Source organism: Ambystoma mexicanum, chromosome 7p, assembly GCF_040938575.1.
Source record: "Ambystoma mexicanum isolate Mex_15411 chromosome 7p, UKY_AmexF1_1, whole genome shotgun sequence".
Lineage (NCBI taxonomy): Eukaryota > Metazoa > Chordata > Amphibia > Caudata > Ambystomatidae > Ambystoma > Ambystoma mexicanum.
The window spans coordinates 275,832,684-275,852,062 of NC_090939.1; positions in this window are offsets into that span (position 1 = coordinate 275,832,684).

Here is a 19,379-nt window from a genome sequence, read left to right on the forward strand (position 1 = left end):
TCCCACCACCCCCACGCCCCAGCAGTGCAGGGGCAGCCTCCACCAGGCCCCCACTCATGTCCCCTATCACCCCCACCCCCCCCCCCCGCCACCAGGGGCACCCTCCACCAGGCCCCCATCCATGTCTCCCACCACCCCCACCCCCCAGCAGTGCAGGGGCAGCCTCGACCAGGCCCCCACCCATGTCTCCCACCACCCCCACCCCCCAGCAGTGCAGGGGCAGCCTCCACCAGGCCCCCACTCATGTCTTCCACCACCCCCACCCCCCAGCAGTGCAGGGGCACCCTCCACCAGGCACCCACCCATGTCTCCCACCACCCCCACCCCACAGCAGTGCAGGGGCACCCTCCACCAGGCCCCCACCCATGTCTCCCACCACCCCCACCCCCCAGCAGTGCAGGGGCAGCCTCCACCAGGCCCCCACTCATGTCCCCTATCACCCCCACCCCCCCGCCACCAGGGGCACCCTCCACCAGGCCCCCACTCATGTCTCCCACCACCCCCACCCCCCAGCAGTGCAGGGGCAGCCTCCACCAGGCCCCCACTCATGTCTCCCACCACCCCCACCCCCCAGCAGTGCAGGGGCAGCCTCCACCAGGCCCCCACCCATGTCTCCCACCACCCCCACCCCCCAGCAGTGCAGGGGCAGCCTCCACCAGGCCCCCACTCATGTCCCCTATCACCCCCACCCCCCCGCCACCAGGGGCACCCTCCACCAGGCCCCCACTCATGTCTCCCACCACCCCCACCCACCAGCAGTGCAGGGGCAGCCTCCACCAGGCCCCCACTCATGTCTCCCACCACCCCCACACCCCAGCAGTGCAGGGGCAGCCTCCACCAGGCCCCCACTCATGTCTCCCACCACCCCCACCCCCCAGCAGTGCAGGGGCAGCCTCCACCAGGCCCCCACTCATGTCTCCCACCACCCCCACCCCCCTGCCACCATGGGCAGCCCCCACCAGGCCCCCACTCATGTCTCCCACCACCCCCACCCCCCTGCCACCATGGGCAGCCCCCACCAGGCCCCCACTCATGTCTCCCACCACCCCCACCCCCCAGCAGTGCAGGGGCACCCTCCACCAGGCCCCCACCCATGTCTCCCACCACCCCCACCCCCCAGCAGTGCAGGGGCAGCCTCCACCAGGCCCCCACTCATGTCTCCCACCACCCCCACCCCCAGCAGTGCAGGGGCAGCCTCCACCAGGCCCCCACTCATGTCCCCTATCACCCCCACCCCCCCGCCACCAGGGGCACCCTCCACCAGGCCCCCACTCATGTCTCCCACCACCCCCACCCCCCAGCAGTGCAGGGGCAGCCTCCACCAGGCCCCCACTCATGTCTCCCACCACCCCCACACCCCAGCAGTGCAGGGGCACCCTCCACCAGGCACCCACTCATGTCTCCCACCACCCCCACACCCCAGCAGTGCAGGGGCAGCCTCCACCAGGCCCCCACTCATGTCTCCCACCACCCCACCCCCCTGCCACCATGGGCAGCCCCCACCAGGCCCCCACTCATGTCTCCCACCACCCCCACCCCCCTGCCACCATGTGCAGCCCCCACCAGGTCCTCACAATCCCCAATCATGTGCGTAATGGTCAGCCTCCACAGGCAAAAAGCCCTACCAAGTAACCCATTCACCCACATGGAAATGAAAACACATGTTACACCCCCAATGTTCATGAAGCAAATGAACCCATGTCCGTCACACACATATTTCCCAATTGAATGAGAAAACACACAACATGACATGCATGAAACCAATGAGATGAAACCACACAGTGAACAATGGAAAAAAAATGTATTGGACAAAAATACGAATGCTAAAGAAAGAAAACTAACTACAATGTAAATGTGAAAAAATAAGCTGCATGTCCGCATAAACACACAAAAGTAGAAAATCAAATCCAAAAAATTTTGTCCAAAGTGAAATGTAAAAACTCTCCATGCAACAAAGCACTATATACAAAAATAACAAGGGTCCATCATCACAACTGAACTAAGGAAACCTCCTAAAAAACCTACCTAAATATCAACTATATACAAAAAGTGGAGCAGTGTCCGTCGACTCCAAATCATAAGAAAAAACAAAGGAAACCTAAAACTAAAGAACTATATACAAAGGCGGCGGGCAAGTCCAGCGGCTCACTCCGTGGTGTTCCGGGCCAGGGCATCATCGAACTCCTGTTCGATGTCCCGGAGGCGGTCCAGTTCCATGGCCCCGAGGGTCCGCAGGGACGACGCCGTGTCCTTCTCCAACCCCCTGCGGATTGCCTCGAGGCACTCGGCCCGCCTCAGGGCCCTCCGCATGGAGTTCTCCGCCCTGACCATTGTGAGCCGCGCCTCTTCCGCCCGCCGCCGCTCCGCACCTATGGCGTGGCCCAACCGCTGCCACACGGAAGACACTCTCTTTCCTGGGTCCTCCTGCCCTCCGGCCGATGCCTGCCCCTCCGATGTCGAAGGCCCCGAGCCTTCATGGCTCTCACCATGTTGCTGCTGCTGCTCTGCCTCTGCCCGTGCACTGCCTCCTGCTGCCTGCACATCCTCCGCCGGCTGGGGTGCAGTTGTTGATGTGGCCACCCCTGCTGGACGTCCGACTCCCGACTGTGGCAGGGATGCCTCCTCCACCAGCCTGGCCGCACTGTCAGAGGCAGCTCCACAGGGCACCCAGGTGACTGATGGGTGGGAAGATGGCACAGAGGACGACTGGCGCGTAGGGGGTCCAGTTGAGGAGGGGGTCGGAACAAGCCCCATCAGATGGAGGAATCCGGTCTGGGTGACCTGTCCCAGCAGGCTGACGTGGTCAACGAGCCATTCGAGATGACGTGCAGTCTCTCCATGAAAAGACTGCAGGTCACCTCGCATGGCCCGTTGATGCAACGCCACACCAGCCAGGACAGGCTCAACCCGGACCTGAATAGCCACGTCCGCAGGCAGAGGAAGGCCAGTTGACGTCAGCTCATCCCCTGCCTGGAAACGGGTCTGGACGTAGGCATCCCTGCTGGTGCAAGATGATGCAGGGACAGGATCGAGGACAGGATTGCACACAGGCACCTCCCCGGCGGCCTGTGCTGCCTCCTGTCCCTGGTCCTGGACTGCACCACTAGCACCAGTGGGATCCCCACCTCCAGACCCTGTCTCTGGTGCTTGCACGGCCTCCTCCTCCACCAGACCCCCACCAACCTGGATGACTCCGTGCCATCTTCCCCTGTTGGGCCCTGTGGGGTCCCAGCTGCCCCTTCTGCTGCCGAGGAGTCCAACTCCAACCTCCGCCTCTTGGACCTCCCCCCGGCAGCTGCGGCCTGGGACGCGGCACCGGACTCCTCACTCCCCGACGAGATGACAACACGGGAGGGGAGCCGGGCCTTGCGTCTCCGGCTGGCGGTCGGATCCCCGCCGCTGTGCTCCACAGCACCTTCTCCGCCCTCTTCATCAGTTGACGCTGCAGACAGGGAGAAACAAAACACAGGCATCAGGGCACTGTACAATGGACTCATACACACATGACAGTTGCACATGAGTGGCATTGACAAACCTCAGACATGTCATCACAATCCCCAACACACATGTCATTGCAACTCGCACACATGAGCCATACCACAGCCATATCGCAACTGCCACCACCATCCATACACATACAACAGCATGAGCAGCCAAAGGTGACCCAGACATCACATGCAACACAGGAAGTGCACCACACATGTACACACACCACCACATTTGCATGCATGTGTACACCTCTGCCAAGTGTCGCACTGTTCAGACGGGCATCCATGTCACATCTGCCAATCAGGCTTACACATACCGCAGTCACATGCATCCATGTTGCATCACTGTTGCACCCTTGTCAAATACACACACATGCACATGTACACAGTGCTCATACATGCAGCCCAAAACAACATACATGCGTGACATCACGGACATGTCTACTTACATACACATACATACAAACATGTGTGCACGCACAACTGCATTTGCCATGCAAGCCTACACACACAAGCACCATCCATGTCTCACACATTACAGCCCTCGCATGTGTCAGCCCCACGGCCATGTACACCCCCACCCATACTCGACCCCATACAAACAGATGTGCAACCTGCACAATACCGAATAATCACCACACGCACTGCTCACAATCAGGATGCATGTACATTCACCGCTCGACTCCAGACGGGTCTGCTTCTCCAGGACCTGGACGTGGAGCGCTGGGGATATGCGTTCCAGGACCCCCATCTGTTCTTCCGACAAGTGGCCCCGGCGCCCCTTGGCATCCGCTGCCTTCAAGAGGCGCCGGGCCTTGTTCAGGATCCTGGACCTGAAGTCCTCCCAGCGCTTCCTGACATGTTGTAAGTCCCGGACTGCCACCCCCTCCGCGTTGATGGCAGTCACGATGTCAGTCCAGATCCGAGTCCGTCCTTCCTTGTCGGCGCGGGAACTTCCGAAGAGGGCATCATACTGCCCCAGGACTTGCTCCACCAGGACACCAACTTCGGTGGCACTGAAGCTGGTGCCCCTCTGCCTCTCTGGCCGGGGGTTGTCAGTGGTTCCAGATGGTGTTTGCCCCGACATGACAACCCCAGAGGCAGGAGTGGGTGGGCAACTGGGTCCTGGGGCTGGGCTGTGGAGCGATGGAATCCCAGTCGGGAGTCTTCGGTTCCAGCAGGGGTGGTCACAGCAACAGCACCCCTGGCTGATGTGCAGGCAGCAAATGGCAGTGCACGTGGGCAGCAGGCAGTCAGGCAGCAGCAGATGGTAGGTGGGAGCGTGCTCGGGGCTCTGGGGGGCAGTAGTTCGGCCTTCTGGGCAGGAGCGTGGTCTTCCGTGTGCTTACGCGTGGCCAGCTTGGTACGGAGTGATTTGGCACGTGAAAATCCTGCACGTCAGCGTGAAAATCGAGGAAAGGCCCTTAGCGCGTAAGCGCGTCAGCACGCATACGCGATTCTATTGGACCAAAGGCCCTCAGCGCGTAAGCGCGTCTGTGACGTGACCCGCACGGGTGTTTCCCACACAGCACGTGATGACAGAGCACACGTGGAAAGACTGCACGTCAGAGTCTCATCGCGTGTGATTGGTGGAAATGGCCCTACACGCAGAAGTGACAAAGCGTGTAATTGGTGGAAATGGCCCTACACGCAGAAGTGACAAAGCGTGTAATTGGTGGAAATGTCCCTACACGCAGAAGTGACAAAGCGTGTAATTGGTGGAAATGGCCCTAGCGCGTACACGCCGCGTAAGTGACGCTGGACGTGTGGCCCTGTATAAAAGGTATGTGTAGAACACGTTTTCCTTGTACGTGCTTTTCGTGGAGAGCGAGTGGGTGAATTCTGTACTTCTTGTCGTTTCACACGCGATTTACTTCACGGCGTTTCAAGTTCGTATTCCCTGTTACCTCTGACAGCTTTTTCTCTTTTTTCGCTTTTACTGGTTTACCTGGGCCTGTTCCCTCAAACAGTGTTCCCTTCTACTGTTGTCCTGTCTCCTCAGACAGCGTACAAATCTTCTTTTGGCGGGGGTGTTGCCAACCAAACGTGCTCCTTTTACACGCTCGTTTACCAGGCAGACGGTGAGTCACGCACGTATCTAACATCTGTGCTTGCCCCGTGTGTAGCCTACCCCTTCAGAGGTCATTCTAGGCTGCGTGTGACACGCATACGTTCATTCTTGTGTTACTGGGTGCCACAGCGTAGTGCAGGTTTTACTTTCTGCACACGTGGTCTAGGAGGGGTTGCGTGCACGTCATCTCCCTTTTTTGGGGCTCCTGTGCGTAGCGTGACCCGTCATCTTTCCCCAGGGGTTACAATCAGCCTTGCAAGAGCACTAGGGTACAATTACCATCTGGTACCCAACCCCTTTGACCCCCTATTGCCCAGGACAATAGTTTCCAGCCACTCCCATACGCACATTTACATCAGTGCCATGGCTGGGAGGCGAGGATTCCGTAAGGGTGGCAAAGGTGGAAGAGCCACAAGTGGTGGCCGTGGTGGATCCGGTAGGCGACGTGGTCATTACTTGCAGGGTGAGCCTGTCCCCCCATGTGTGGAGGACCAGTCAAGGGCACCCATAATCCCCCCCCCTCCCGTTGAGGCTGATGTGGCTGACACCATCCATGCTCAGCCCTTGTTGAACCAGCCCATTGTGGCACCAGATCTGGCTGACTCCATGGCTGACTTCCAGGTCAGCAGGCCTATGACACGTGCGCTGGTGCACGTTGATGTCACCATGCCACGTGCATCTGGGCCAGCAAGGTCATCTGCTGCACCAAGGAGGCAGGGCGGAGAGGCTGCAGGGGCAGCTGCGGCTCCATCCACCCCAGCCCTCACACACCCAGCCAGGACAGTGTCGGTCCTAGTCCATGCTGCTGACATTCCCCCTGACACCATCACACTAGAGCCAATGCCTGCACCAACTCCCATGCTGAGTGTGCAATCCCACACTCCTGATACAGAGTCCACCAGGGCTCCTTCCCCTAGTGTCCAGAGCGGCGCAGGACACTCAGGATCACCACCACCTTCCAAGCGGAAGAGGAAGAGTGCTCGTCCGGCACTGGCTGATGCCCCAGACACGGCTACACAGTCCGGCCCCAGGACCCAGTTGCCCACCCACACCTGCCTCTGGGGTTGCCATGTCGGGCACTTCCACATCTGGCACCAGTGGCAACCCCAGGCCAGAGGGGCAGAGGGGCACCAGCTTCACTGACAACGAAGTTGGTGTCCTGGTGGAGCATGTCCTGGGGCAGTATGATGCCCTCTTTGGATCGTCCCGCGCCAGCAAGGAAGGACGGGAGAGGATCTGGGCCGACTGTGTGGTTGCCATCAACGCGGAGGGGGTGGCAACCCGCAACGTCCTGAAGATCAAGAAGCGCTGGGAGGACTTGAGGTCCAGGACCCTTGTGAAGGGCCGGCGCCTCGTGGAGGGGGGCCGGGGCCGCATGAGTTCCATCCAGATGAGGGTCCTGGAACGCGTACGCCCAGCGCTCCACGCCCAGATCCTTGAGAGGGAGGCCCGTCTGGAGTTGAGCGGTAAGTGTCCAAGCATTACTGTGTGAGACAGGGCATGTTGCGGTGTGCTGGTTCTATGATACTTGCCTGTATGTGTGCCATAGGCCATGTATGCATGTATGTGTGCAGGGACATCATGGTAATGCATGTGCGACCAGTGATGTGTGACCCACATGGTTGTTGCATGTGTTCAAATGCCGCATGGGGAGCCCTATGCAGATTTTGAACATGAGAGCATGCCAATCTCTGTACCTGGACATGGGTGGGGGTGAGGGATGGGTGCTGATGCCAGGTACATATATGGTAGCCATGTCTGTGTGCCTGACCTGCGTGTCTGTGACTTGTGCATGCCATGGATGCATGACACATGTGTGTGACAATGCACAGATTCAGTGAAGCAGCCAAATTACCCTTGTATCCGCTGTGTTTGGTGTGTTTGGGGCCAGATGGATGTGACTGAGGTGAAGTGTGTGCATGTGATAGGCATGAGCCATGATGCATGTGAGTTACATATCATTGAATGTTTCAAGAGTCCATTGGACATGCATGGAAATGTCCATGGCATGCACCATGCCTGTTACTGTGTGTGTTTTGCCTGGACTGACCCATGTGTTGTGGAGGGACATGATGGAAGTGTACTTTGACAGTGGTGCTCATCTGCTATTGCTTCCTGTCTAGGGGACCATTGTACAGTGCCCTGATGCTTGTGTTCTTTGTCTCCCTCTACGCAGCGGCTAGTGAAGAAGAGGGCGGAGACGGCGCTGTGGAGCAAGGCGGTGGGGATGCCCCCACGGCTGCAGCGGAAGGGGTGGGTGAGCCCCCACAGGGGCCTGCTACAGTGGGAGATGGTGAGGAGCCATCCAGGTTGGTGGTTTGCACAGAGGAGGAGGAGGCCGCCACTGGGGCACACATGGGGCCTGGTGGGGGCATCCCTGCTGGTGCAAGTGGTGCAGTCCAGGGCCAGGGGCAGGAGGCAGCACAGGTCACCGTGGAGGGGCCTGTGCATGTCGCTGTCCCTGACCCTGTGAGTGCACCACCATGCATCAGTAGGGATGCCCCGTCCCAGGCCCGTCCGCAGGTAGAGGGGATGTCCATGTCACCTGACTCCACTCCACCTGCGGACGTGGGAACCCCTGGCCGTGTGGAGAAGGTCCTGATTGGGGTCGTGATGCGCACGGCTGTGATTCGTGATGCCGTGCGTGCTTCCCGGGAGGAGGACGCACGTCATCACGAAGTGCACCGTGCCGACGTGGCCCAATTGGGATCGGCCATGTTCGGGGGTTTCCTGCATGTGTTGTCCAATCTGGCGGCCCTCTCCTCCTCTGTGCAGGCTATACACCAGTCGTTCTCCTTGCCGTCTTCCGGCCCAGATGCCACCAGGGCCCCCTGTGAACCTGCCCCGACCAATGCAGCCAGCTCGGTGGGGATCCCATCCCTGCCACAGTTGGGAGTCGGAGGTCCAGCAGGGGTGGACAACACAGCAACTGGACCGCAGCAGATGGAAGATGTGACAGCATCATCGTGCAGGGCACGTGCACGACGGCGTCGGTGGTTTCCATCAGCCTGGATGCCGTCGTGCTGGCAGAGGCAGTGGCGTCGGAGGCAGCAGCAGGCTCGACGTGGGAGGCATCATGGCTCGGGGCCTTCAAGATCAGAGGGGCAGGCATCGGCCGGAGGGCAGGGCAACCCTGGGATGGTGGTGTCTTCCGTGTGGGAGCAGTTGGTCCAGCGGATAGGTGCGGAGCGGCAGCGGGCAGAAGAGGAGCGGCTCACCATGGTCAGGGCGGAGTTCTCCATGCGTCGGGCGTTGAGGCGGGCTGAGTGCCTCGAGGAAGCTCGCAGGGAGTTTGAGCTGGACATGGGGTTATCCCTGCGAGACCTCGGGGCCAGGACAGAGTCCCGCCTCCAGGACATCGACATGGAGTTCGATGATGCCCTGGCCAGCAACATCACCGAGTGAGCCGCAGGACTTGCCCGCTGCCTTTGTATATAGTTATTTAGTTAGTTAGTGTTAGGTTTCCTTCATTATTTTTTTTATTTTTGGACCGCTCGGACAATGGCCACTTCTTTGTATATATTATTTTCATTAGGTAGTAGTAGGTTTCATTTATGGTGTTGGGCTCATGGACCCTGGAATTTCCGTGTATATAGTTTGCTTATTGAAGATACATTTTTTTTATTAATTATTGTGTTCACCATGAGGAAATGGTTTTTCATTATTTTACTTCCACATGATTTTGCTTTGGACAAAATTTGTTTTTGGATTACTTTGTTTTTTTTTTTTTGCATTTGTTCTCGGACATGGACCATTTATTTTGTTATCCCCATTGTTGTATGTTTGATTTTTTTACTTATTTTTCATCTTTAATACATGTTTTTTTAACTTTCACTTGTGGTATTTTCTCATTGGTTTCATACATGTCATGATATGGGTTTTGACATTCACTTGCACCCATTGTGTATGTGTGTGTGACGGACATGTGTTCATTTACAGACTTGCCATTGGGGTTGTATCATGTAATTGCATTCAATATGTGGGTGGATGCAATCCTTGCCTGGGTGTTTGTGCTGGGTATGCTGGCCATTACTGCCATGATTGAGTATCGTCAGGACCTGGGGGCAGGGGGACATGTGTGGGTGCCTGGTGGAGGGTGCCCCTGCACTGGTGGGGTGTGGGGGTGGTGGGTGACATGAGTGGGGGCCTGGTGGAGGGTGACCCTGGTGGCTGGGGGGTGGGGGTGGTGGGTGACATGAGTGGGGGCCTGGTGGAGGGTGACCCTGGTGGCTGGGGGGTGGGGGTGGTGGGTGACATGAGTGGGGGCCTGGTGGAGACTGCCCCTGCACTGCTGGGGTGTGGGGGTGGTGGGTGACATGAGTGGGGGCCTGGTGGGGGCTGCCCATGGTGGCAGGGGGGTGGGAGTGGTGGGAGACATGAGTGGGGGCCTGGTGGGGGCTGCCCATGGTGGCAGGGGGGTGGGGGTGGTGGGAGACATGGGTGGGGGCCTGGTGGAGGCTGCCCCTGGTGGCTGGGGGGTGGGGGTGGTGGGAGACATGAGTGGGGGCCTGGCGGAGGCTGCCCCTGCACTGCTGGGGGGTGGGGGTGGTGGGAGACATGAGTGGGGGCCTGGTGGAGGCTGCCCCTGCACTGCTGGGATGTGGGGGTTGTGGGAGACATGAGTGGGGGCCTGGTGGAGGGTGCCCCTGCACTGCTGGGGTGTGGGGGTGGTGGGAGACATGGGTGGGTGCCTGGTGGAGGGTGCCCCTGCACTGCTGGGGTGTGGGGGTGGTGGGAGACATGGGTGGGTGCCTGGTGGAGGGTGCCCCTGCACTGCTGGGGTGTGGGGGTGGTGGGTGACATGAGTGGGGGCCTGGTGGAGGGTGACCCTGGTGGCTGGGGGGTGGGGGTGGTGGGTGACATGAGTGGGGGCCTGGTGTAGGCTGCCCCTGCACTGCTGGGGTGTGGGGGTGGTGGGAGACATGAGTGGGGGCCTGGTGGAGGCTGCCCCTGCACTGCTGGGGTTTGGGGGTGGTGGGAGACATGAGTGGGGGCCTGGTGGGGGCTGCCCATGGTGGCAGGGGGGTGGGGGTGGTGGGAGACATGGGTGGGTGCCTGGTGGAGGGTGCCCCTGCACTGCTGGGGTGTGGGGGTGGTGGGAGACCTGGGTGGGTGCCTGGTGGAGGGTGCCCCTGCACTGCTGGGGTGTGGGGGTGGTGGGTGACATGAGTGGGGGCCTGGTGGAGGGTGACCCTGGTGGCTGGGGGGTGGGGGTGGTGGGTGACATGAGTGGGGGCCTGGTGGAGGGTGCCCCTGCACTGCTGGGGGGTGGGGGTGGTGGGTGACATGGGTGGGGGCCTGGTGGAGGGTGACCCTGGTGGCTGGGGGGTGGGGGTGGTGGGAGACATGAGTTGGACATGGGTGGGGGCCTGCTGGCAGGTGCCCCACAGTGCTGGGGGGTGGGGGTGGTGGGGGACATGAGTTGGACATGGGTGGGGGCCTGCTGGCAGGTGCCCCACAGTGCTGGGGGGTGGGGGTGGTGGGGGACATGAGTTGGACATGGGTGGGGGCCTGCTGGCAGGTGCCCCACAGTGCTGGGGGGTGGGGGTGCAAGGGGACATGAGTTGGTGTTCATTAGTTCAAGGAGACATGTGCCTTTGCTGGGGGGCATGCCCATGTTGGGTGGGCTGCCTGCGGGACATGACCAGGGATGCAGGGTAGTCCCCTGTGGTGTGGGCTGCCTGCAGGGGCCGTGGAGGGTGTACAGGGTACACCTGGGAGGACCCACACTGTCAAATCACATGTGGGACACCCCGGCACCCCTGAAATACACGTACCGTGCAGAAATCGCGTGTAAAACTTCCCGCGCACCCCTGAAATACACGCGCACAGGCTATTCGCGTGTGGAACTTCCCGCGCACCCCTGAAATACACGCGCCCAGGCTATTCGCGTGTAAAACTTCCCGCGCACCCCTGAAATACACGCGCACAGGCTATTCGCGTGTGGAACTTCCCGCGCACCCCTGAAATACACGTAGCCCGCTACCCCAGGCCCGATCGCGTGTGAAACTTCACGCGAACCCCTGAAATACACGTAGCACGCTCACCCAGGCCCGATCGCGTGAGAAACTTCACGCGAACCCCTGAAATACACGTAGCCCGCTCCCCCAGGCCCGATCGCGTGAATGACTTCACGCGCACCCCTGAAATACACGCGCCCAGGCTATTTGCGTGTGGAACTTCCCGCGCACCCCTCAAATACAGGCGCCCAGGCTATTCGCGTGTGGAACTTCCCGCGCACCCCTGAAATACACGCGCCCAGGCTATTTGCGTGTGGAACTTCCCGCGCACCCCTCAAATACAGGCGCCCAGGCTATTCGCGTGTGGAACTTCCCGCGCACCCCTGAAATACACGCGCCCAGGCTATTCGCGTGTGGAACTTCTCACGCACGCCTGGAATACACGTAGCCCGCTCCCCCAGGCCCGATCGCGTGTGAAACTTCACGCGAACCCCTGAAATACACGTAGCGCACTCCCCCAGGCCCGATCGCGTGAGAAACTTCACACGAACCCCTGAAATACACGTAGCCCGCTCCCCCAGGCCCGATCGCGTGAATGACTTCACTCGAACCCCTGTGATGCACGTACCCTGCTGAAATCGCGTGTGAGACTTCCCGCGCACCCCGGTATACACGCACACGTATTTTTTGTCAGCGGGTGTCCGTGTTTGTGGGTACCCCTTTGCACGTCATTTTTCCTGGAGGGCCACAGTATGGGACATTCATCATGGCAGTATATAGGTGCTATTTGTTGGCGCACCTTTTGGCGCACATTTCTTACAGCCGCAGAGACGCTACCGCCTGCTTTCTTGTGGCGGTCGTGTTTCTGCCTGTGCGCTGGTTTGAGCGTGCGCTTTTTTCCCCTATTCTATTCCATGAATACGTGTTGTAGGCGAGCGTGTGGGCGTTCCGCGCACTTGTGCCCTGTACTTCCCCCGTGACGCCCACGTTTTGGCAAGTTGTTCCCCATTCCGAGTGTTACGCCCGTGTTCCGCCTACTTTTGTTGCGTGCGCCGCGCTATGTGCGAATTTCTCGCTGTGGCCTGTGCGATTTTCACTGTGACCTGGCGCACGCTGTTAGATGGCCTGTGCGCCAACGTGCGCCGCGCACTTTTTTATCGCACATCCGCTGGTTTTCTCGCGCACGGCCTTCCATGAATCGACGTGCGCTGCTTTTCGTCCGATTTTCGCACTTGCACTGCGATTTTCGCTATTCCACTGCGATTCGCACGTTTTTGCCCACTTGCGCCGCGCTATTTATTCCATGAATCGGCCTGTTAGTTTGTTGTATTTATTTCTTTAATATTTTAAACTTAGAAATAGATTTGCTGTGACATTTTAATTGTATAAATGAAAATTATTTTACTTATGTAGTATACATAGTTATATTTAACAGGTACATATGATGATTTACATTTTTATTACAATACATAGTTTTGTCATATTCTTTGTTTACTATAATTGAATGTTTTGTATGGTATAAACGTGAGCATGTACAAAAAACACTTGAGTGTATTTATAGCATGTTTTATAGCATTCATATATTTAGTGTATGTTAATATATAAGTTTTAATTTTATAATCAAATATCATTTTAATTATGTATTGATATACATTATATAAAATGCATACATCTGTTTTTAAGTGTTTTGAAAAATGTTTTTTGTGTCGCAATTTAAAATTATTAAAAATATATATTTTATTTTACTTTGGCAATATACACATATTGTATTGTTTATAATGTATCATTATTAATATGCAAATATTGTATTACAATACATTAATTATTATTTAAAAGCAACCAGCGACATTTATTCCTATGCAGAAAATACAGATTTAAAACTAAAAAAAATCTTTTTATATAAATGCTATATTGTGATAAACACCTGGTTGTAATAAATATTTACTTTTTTAAAGTATGTCTTAATTCATGATACTTTAATTTCTGCAGACAAGTTTCAACATTTGTTTCTCCTACTGCAATTATTGTTCTAAATATTAAGTAGCCTCAAAAAGAATGTTCTAGATCAATACTTGGTACATTTGGAAGTGACACAGAATCACCAACTTCATATGTTTTGGGAACTTTAGAAGGTATAGCTTCATGCTCTTGTTCAACAGTTGCTGTTTCTACATGTTTTCTTTTAGTATTATGTTTTTCACTTACTACAGTAGAACTGCTTTTTTATTGAAGTTTATTCAGTTGTTTTATTTTTTATAAACATTATTAAAATATATTTGTTCATGTGTATTTGGCATATGTGCTAACATTTCTCAATTTTCTCAATTATATTATTGAGGATTACCCCTTTTTAGTTTTGCTCTGCAGATGGTGCAAATTACTTGAGTAACATTTCACACATCATCTCTAAGATCTTAATTTACCAAATGGCATAGTTCCAGATGTAGTTATACTTTTAGAGCTAGTCGAAGTGCTGCAATGTAGTTCTGTTTTTTTGGCGGAATAAAAGTGCTTTGCACCATTGAAATTGTACTAGTAGTAGGTAATATCTTTTTTGCACCTTCTGTAATGACCGATTGTACTTTTGTAATAGTACTAGTAGGGGCACATCACGAGGCATACGGGTGACTAAGTGGGGTGGGGGGCACATCACAAGGCATATGGGTGCCAGGGGGGTGTGGGGGGTACATCATACAACATACAGGTGACCAGGGGGGTGGGGGGCACATCATACAACATGCAGCTGACCAGGGGGGTGGGGAACACATCATACAACATATGGGTGACCAGGGGGGTGGGGGGCACATCACAAGGCATACGGGTGACCAGGGAGGGTGGGGGGTACATCATACAACATACGGGTGACCAGGGAGATGGGGGCACATCATACAACATACAGGTGACCAGGGGGGTGGGGGGTGCATCATACAACATATGGGTGACCAGGGGGTGGGGGGTACATCATACAACATATGGGTGACCAGGGGGGTGGGGGGTACACCATACAACATACGGGTGACCAGGGGGTTGGGAGGCACATCATACAGCATACAGGTGACCAGGGGGGCACATCACGAGGCATACAAGTGACCAGTGGGGGTGGGGGTTACATCATACAACATACGGGTGACCAGGGAGGTGGGGGGGCACATCATACAACATACGGGTGACCAGGGGGGTGGGGGGCACATCATACAACATACAGGTAACCAGGGTGTGGGGGGCACATCATGCAACATACGAGTGACCAGGGGGGTGGGGTGCACATCACAAGGCATACAGGCAACCGAGGCGGGTGTGGGGGCACATCAAGAGGCATACGGGTGACCAGGGGGGTGGGGGTACATCATACAACATATGGGCGACCAAGGGGGGTGGGGGGCACATCACAAGGCATACAGGTGACCAAAGGGCGTGGGGGGCACATCACGAGGCATACGGGCGACCAAGGGATGTGGGGGCACATCACGAGGCATACCTTAGCGTACATTTAGCAGACAGGTTGACAGGGGCCTTAGGAGTGGGCCTTGGAGGGAGGGCCGGACAAGCCTGCCGGCTCTCCCATTGGCCAGGATATACCTCACCCTAGCCAGTCAGGGCAAAGCAGCAGAAGACAACAGCCCAGGCACTCCGGTGCATGCGGGCTGGCCATCATGGAATGGCGAAACCGGACCCCAAACATTCAGGAAAAGCACACAGATGCCTTAAATCCAGCATTTCATTCAAAGACAGCGCGAGTCTGCTGCTCCAGCGCAAATTCTTAGCCATTGTCAGATGTAAAAGTTGCATATCAGTAAAAAGCTCTCACAAGCGCTGAGTTCTTTTTCTGTAAGCCATGGGGCTTATCTTGCTTCCAGATATTGTCTGCTGCAGGGAACGCTCACCCGATGGAGTTGGGAGTGAGGCAAGGGCTCCAGCTCCTTGCAGATCCGATCGTATGGAGAAGTGCGCTGGCCGTGGATGGTGTTGGGGCCAGGAGTGGGCCTTGGAGGGAGGGCCGGCCAAATATGATGGACATGTGCACATACCAACCGTGAATGTCATTCCCATTCCCACAAACACTTTCACCAAACATCCCTGCCATTATTGTGTTAATCCGCACACATACCTGCATTGCGCACCACACTTACACCACCAACATCATGGTGTAACTAACAACACTCCACACCCATCTTCCAAGATCTGTGTTCGCTCACAGCACATCCGAAACACCCAACAAAACACAAACACCTACCGACAAGCCCAGAAATGATCAGACACTCCCACTGACACACCCACCAAAAACATACACACTCCCACAGAGAAGCTAACAAATCACCGGACACACCGTCAGAAATGCCCATACTACATGGACAAGAAAGGGTCAAAGCAGGTGGAAAGTATGCCACTGACACATGCACATTCCATGGCAGACAATCCGACCTAGACAGCATGCCACATACATCAGACATCACATATAAACCATAATCGCACCGACAATGGCAACATAGCCAACACAATGCAAGACAGACACAGTACCCACAGGACACACACTTCACACAGCGATACAGACACATCCAAACACATACCAACACAGAAACATACAGAATGCACACACCAACCACACCACACATGTGATACCATCAAAAACACATGGATCCCACAATCAGCAAACAAGGTGCACAGTAGGTACAAACACACCCCAGCTCACATGAAAGGCACAACACCTGTGCATACACCGTATTTGCATGCCTTGGACCCACACAACACCAGAATAATACATCCAAACTGGCAGAAAGGCAACACTACATGTACGCACTCAGGTCACGACCCATGTCCATTGCAGGGAAATGCCATAGCACCAAAACCCAAATGGAACCGGATGTACCCATCCGGTCCATAGAACACACATACATAACTCACAAAAAACACTATCCCCACAGATACATGGACATGTTTGTAGCCACCTGCAGGTGCAGGCCCACACTGCCCATTGCACAAAGCAGACCAACAGTGCCGATTGCAGCTTGTCTGCCCATGGAGGACACGGTCTCCAGCGACCGCTGCCACTGCACCTTCAGAGGACCAGCCCCATGTCACTGCCATGGCCTGCCTACACCCAGCAGAACATGATCTTGTACTTGCCTGCTATGTTGATAAGGTGAATGGGCCCTTGTTTCCGGCACCTTTGTGGCTTGAAAGGCTCTTCTGCAACAGTGAAGGACACTCTGTTCACTGAGGCCTATCGCTACTGATTAGAGGAGGGTGATTCATGCATTTCGCGGCTTGTTAGGATTTGTGTGGGGTCATGAGTCCTTCACAGGATGCCTATGAATATGTGTGAATGGTCCCGTCCAGCAAGTTTCTCGCCCTGAGAGGGTCTGGAAGGGATGTACCATGCAAGGTACATTCGCAGTACTGATGGGTACGTTGCGAGTAGGCGTGTACCATGTGTCCCATGATGACCAACTGTGTGCATTGTGAGCCCTTGATTGAACAAATGCTGGTACGTGTTACAGGGCCGGTGTCGGACCCGTGCAGATGGCAGGTATGTATCACGAGTCCATACTTTGGTAAGCACATTTCATAAACTAGCATAGATCCATGCATGTGTCCTGCTGCAAGCTGTGGGAAGGTTCGGGGACTGATGTCCCATTTAGGGTTCTGACTGTGCATTCATTCTCCTTGTCCCCCGACGCATTGTTGCTGGCTGTCGCTGTTGTAGAATATTTGTCCCAGAAAATAAATTTTTCTGAGAAGTGACAGCCATTCACCTGCCATTTTGCAGCTCATTGTTGATAATGCAAAGTGACATGTATGGAGTGATTTGCCCGCATGCAGTGCTTTGCATAGGGACAAACAAACTCATCCTGCCTCTGTGCTGCGATCTGTGTGATTTGCAATAAAATGTACAGTCAGCCCCTGGTGCTATGAATATGTGTGTCGTACATGGTGGTTGCTGCGCATGCTGGTCCTCTTGCAAAAACGTGCCTACTTTCAACTCACGGCCATGCAGACTGGCTATGAAGGGGTGGTGGTTGCATGTGGCATTGTGGGGAGATGTGCCATTCCATGGGGTTCATGCAGGTGTCTTGTTGCAATCTACTGGTTAATGTATCCTAGTGCTTTACAAGAGGTTGTCTGGGATGGTGTCTTACATCAGGTAATCCATGTACACTGGTGTTCACACTTGCGCTGTGTTGGTCATGTGCTGTCATGTTGGGTAGAGGGATGTTGGAGGCTCAAAATAGGGAGAGGTGTTGTCCGCAGTGGGTGGGTGAGGTGCTATACATCCTTAAGTGGTTGAAGTGGAGTAGATGCTGCAGTGTGTGTGGACCTTTCTGGTGTGCCAACATTGCTCTGATTAGTGCCCTCTCCCCCTGATCTCTCACACCCGATGGAGCAGGTATGCAGTGTGCATTAACATTTGCAGTTCACCACCAGCCCTCACTATCAGTGTCTTCAATGCCAGCAATGTAGTGCTCTCTGTGGTTGCACAAGTTAATACGTACTGACGTGATATGATATCAGTGCATCCCATGGTTGTTCCTTGGTGATGTCGCTTTTCAAAATCACACTGGGCTAAATGTGTGTCCTTAGCCTCCTTGCTTTGATGATTTTGTGTCTGCCTTCTGACTTTGTACTTGGTAGGACCAGTGCTTCTCCTTGGGTGCTTGTCACTGCACCAGACCATGGTCCATCACCTTTGCATTCCAGGATGCAGTCACACAGTGTTCCAGTTGTTATTTGGGCACTTTTGGCTGGTGAGATGTTGGCTTTGCTCCATGGGGCACTTTGAGACTCCTGGTCAGATTGAATGCAGTGTCCTGTCCAACAATAGTTGTGCATGTGATGTCACTGTGGGTGAGGTTCTGGCCATGCATAGTGACACCACATGCATGCATTTTCCCCTATGTGCGCTCTCTGATTTGCCCCAGTGTCCCTCTGCCCCTTCTGCGCAAGTGCCTTGTGAGTGAGTGTTGTGTAGTACTTTGTTGCCATTGCCTGCTTCCGGAAGATGGGTGGATGGCAGATTTTCTGCCGGAGGATGGTGTATTTTCTGCTTTACGTATGGGAGGTCAAGTCAGCCAATGTGTTTATGTTGGTCCTCCCGTGTGATATAGTTACGATGCTGAGTATAGGTTGGACTTAGTTCGACTGGACTGTAGTTCTGTCATGATGTGTCATGTGCTCTTGGTCGTTGTTGTGGATACAGCATGCAGATTTTGGTCATGTGTGATATGTCACGTAGGCCATGTGTGGTGGTGTGGGTGTACGTGTGGACACTGCGGGATCCAGTTGTGCTGAGAGGTACATGGTGGTTTGAGTGCTGCTGTGTGAAATAAAGTTGCTGTTGATCCCTGCTTACTCCATGATCATACCTTATAGATTTTTGGGGATGTGCAGTACTGGCGTGCCGGAATGGTTTTATGTATCTGTTATTCCTTTTTTGTGTGCTGCGCACTTATGTGTTTGGATCCGTGCATGTTTGCTATGTGTTGGCATGGTCAGATGTCTGTTGCATGGATTTCTCAAGCAGGCAAGTGTGTGCAGGCCGGGCCTGGAATTTGTTATCCTTTGATCATAGACACCGCTTCGTGTGTGTTCACTCTTCCTTTCGGAGAGCATGTGTGCTCATGTGAAGAGGCTATTGACCAGCCACTCCCTCACACGCACCTCTGTTCCACTGGGCTCGCCTAAGGTCAGTGGCCTGACTTGTGGCTTTGGCCTGAGTTCAGGAACTAGGTTTGTATGTACACCGTTTGTGGGCTGCGATGTTAGGCTGTATGCAACAGGCATGCATGTTGTTGCACATGACGTGTGGCCTGTACAGGAGAACATCCCCCTCCCTGAGTAATCTAGGCATATAAATAGTGACTT